We start from the raw sequence: 3,953 nt of genomic DNA on the forward strand, positions 1-3,953 counted from the left end.
GCTGCAATAAACATTCTGATACAAATATCTTTGTTGTAATGCGATTTTTGGTCATCTGGGAATATACCCAACAAAGGAATTGCAGGGTCAAATGGTTCACTGCAGTTTTCTAGAAGTACAGAGTAGCCTTGATGATCTTGCCATGACTGTGCCAAATTATATTCAGCAAGGCCATTGGCCCTATCAATGTTTGATTTAAAATCTCAGACATGAGGCAGATTGATTCATTGGAGAAAAAGGCATTTAAATTAATTTTAACGTGTATACACAGGAAATTTCAGAATTAACCTCCTCAATAAGATAGTTTATTTATTTTTTTTACAATGGGGGTTTGGATTACAGAAAAACAGGTTTTGGTATGGAGAAAGAGAGTAACAAACGTGATCTTGCTATGCAGATGTAGCATTAGAGTAGGATGTGCGGTAACCCTCAGAATAGGTGCTAAATGTTTCATTTCAGATCTTTAAAGGTGTCAGACTCGTCTTTAATCTTTCTTTGATTGGGTAAGGAATGACCTGGCTGCATTAATGGAGATGTTATACAGAAGCACATTTCTCTCTGACAAAAGACAGCTTTGCAGCCTTACTTCTGTGGCAGTCATCTTAAAACATGTCAAAGAAATTTACATTTTGGTATAAAATATAAATATACTGTAGCTGTGGGAGCTGCAATCAACTCTAGAGGATTTGTTTCCTGGTTCAAACTGATTTGATACAGACCAAAACAAAAAACAGAAGATGTGATTGCACAATTAATACAGAGATTATAAAGCAAAGAAGTTACAGGCAGCTGACAATAAACCTTAGATAGTTTATTTTTTAATTAGACAATTTATTAGTAATGCTGTCCTTTCACTCTCTTTTCTCTTTTGTTAGAACTGGTATTCTTTCAATGGACTCTAGACTGGGATGTTTGGATGAAGGTCCGTTTTTCTGCAATTGTTTCCTGTTGAGTTAGGGTCATAGAGTTGTCCCTACTTGCAAGTCCAATTGAAGATCATTAAGAGGGGGCAGATAAAACTGGACAGTCTTAAAAGCCAGCAGAGAGGCAGAAAATGGATTCCAATGGAAGGAAATAGCAAGGCTTTGAATTTGGTTTTGTACAAATGTTATTAAGTAGAATGGGAGAAGTAGGGGAAAGCATGTGGGAAGCTTGTGGAAGGAGGAAAGCAATATGGATGGAGAATGGGGGAGCTGAAAGGGAGACATCATCTGAAATGTGGAGACAGTGGGAGAGATGTAGGGGTGAGAAGTACTGTGCAGCAAGCATTGGGAAGATCAGCACATCTGGCAAGTTGGAAGAAAGCTTGGCTCTAGGGAACCTCACACTACTTGCCAAGCAAGGCAATAAAAGGTCGAGTTGCAGAAGGGCGGAGACAAGATGGCAGACTAAAGCCAGCTTTTTACAGAGGCTCCCATCCAGAAGGAGACTTAAAGGACAGAAGTTTAGCAAGGGAGCTGATGGTTTGGAGCAGAGCCAAGAGAGAAGATTGAGGAGCACACTTCAACCTTGCTGAGGCGAGCTGTGACTCAAAAAATACAATCAAAAGGTACAAAATCTACCACCAAGCAGATGGGAGTCCCCTCCCCCCCCACAAGAAGGGCTCACAGTTTACTCCATACAAACAAGCCAGCAGAGTTTAAATATCCTCCCACTCTATCCCACAGGAGAGACCCCCTAAAAAATGGTCCCCCTACCCCTGCTGGCATGCCATGGCACCTTCCTGCCAGGCATAAAACTGTAAAACTGTGTAAAACTGTATATATTCTCTACCTGCAACTCTGAACTCTGAGGATTCCCCCCCGCTCTCACCCTGAGGTCTGGAGGTTTGTCACCCATGGAGTCCAGATTCTTGGGCATTTCCTTGAGAAGTGTGGAGGGGGAAAGGGCTGGTGCTGCTCTGTGCTGACTCTGTGGCACAGGCGTGAGGAGAAGTTGGTCAGCTGAGAGGGAGCTACACAGAAGCGGTGGTATTCTGAGAGCGGCAGCTGCAGCACTGGGAGGGGCTTGTATCCCTGAGGCCATTCCAGACAGACAACCATTGTCTCTCTGGGTAACCAGAGGTTTTGGGAATTTTTCTCCTGTGACAGCCACTGGCGGAGCAGATTTGGGAAATTCTGTGAGTACTGACCTGGGTAGAGTGCAGGGACTAGAATACGTGCAGCTCACAGACTTACAGGGACTGCTTATCTGACCATAATAATACCTAGCCCTCAGGGGAATATAGCTTAAACAAAGGCAGTGGGCGAGCAGAGGCTGGAATTGACACCTGAGTGTAAACTCTAATTGCTTGCTGTCCAGGGCTGAATTTTTTATCAGGTCTAGCAGCATCTGACCTGCAGAGGAATTTAGCCAGAGCAACATCAACTAGGTGCTGGGCTGGAACTGAGTGAACTACCCCAGACTGTAATAAGGTTGACAGGCCTCACCTCCCCCTGCTGGACTCAGATTTCTGGGTGACTCTGGCAGTTGTAAACCCTGGGAGCAGTTGCTTGCTGGAGTGAACTGCATCACAGCAAGGTGGGGAAGGAGGTACCAACCTTCCCAGAGTAGTTCATTTACTGGGTGGGTCCCTTTGCCCTCACGGAGCACTAGAGCAAGTTATATCTGAGCTGCGAGCAGACTCCTGCTTATCTAGGTGCCAGAGACCTTTTGAACTCTCCCACCTGAGATTGGTGCTGACTGGGACAATTGATTTGGACCCCTTGAACGGGGCAAATCACCCAAAGACTATCCAAAGTGGCACCCTGGATGTATGGTTGAGGGAAGGTTTGATTTTCCTTGCCCAGTTGTTGTTTATGGGGGGCAGGGCGACTTAATTGCTGGTATTTCTCCACAGCAGAGACTTCAACCAAGAGTAACTGGTTCACTAGGGTAGGACAGAGACCAGATGAAAATAAGACAGAGCCATTTAGCCCCAACCACACCAAGCAGGTCCCCAGTCTCTCAGGCTGTAACACCATACAGGTCCTTGACAAAACTTAAGGGGAAAAACCAAATGGGGTAAAATAATCATGGGGCACAATCAGTGGAAAAGGTAATATGAATAACCAGAGTAGATCAACTCCCCCAAGAAAGGATGTGGCTTGTAATATGAATAACCAGAGTAGGTCAACCTCCCCCAAGAAAGGATGTGGCAAATGAAACTGAAGATCCCCTTTATAAACAGATGGCTGAGATGTCAGAAATAGAATTCAGAATTTGGATTGCAAATAAGATTAATAGAATAGAGGCAAAGATAGAATTAGAAATTCAAGGAGCATTCCAAAAGTTCACTCAAGAATACAACAAATTCAAAGACAAAACCACCAAAGATTTTGAAACATTGAGGGAAGAGATTGCAGCCCTCAAAGATCTGAAAAATATGGTAGAATCCCTTGGTAACAATGCAGGAGGCAGAAGAAAGTATCTTAGATGTAGCAGACAAAGTTTCTGAACTTGCCTAAGCATCCAAAGAGGATCAGAAATGAAAAGCAAAAATGGATCATTCTCTGAGAGAGCTCTGGAATAATTCGAAGAAAACTAATACTCACCTTATAAGAATCCCTGATGGTGATGAAGTTGCTTCACAAAACACTGAGGCTCTTCTGAATGAAATTATGAAAGAGAAGTTTCCAGATATGCCAAGAGATCCTGAAATTCAGATAGCAGACAGCTTCAGAACCCCAGCACGACTCAACCCGAATGAGACATCACCTAGACACATCATAATTAACTTCACTAAAGTTAATATGAAAGAGAAAATCTTGAAAGCAGCTAGATGTAAGAAAACCATAACCTACAAGGGGAAGAATATTAGAATGACTGCAGATGTCTCTGCCAAAACCAGTCAGGCCAGAAGAGGGTGGTCATTGACATTTAATCTCCTAAAACAAAATAACTTTCAGCCCAGGATCCTGTATCCAGCTAAACTGAGTTTCATTTATGATGGAGAAATTAAATACTTTAATGAC

The sequence above is a fragment of the Otolemur garnettii genome, unplaced genomic scaffold (genome assembly GCF_000181295.1).
Source record: "Otolemur garnettii isolate 467f Iridium unplaced genomic scaffold, OtoGar3 scaffold00116, whole genome shotgun sequence".
In the NCBI taxonomy this organism is placed as follows: domain Eukaryota; kingdom Metazoa; phylum Chordata; class Mammalia; order Primates; family Galagidae; genus Otolemur; species Otolemur garnettii.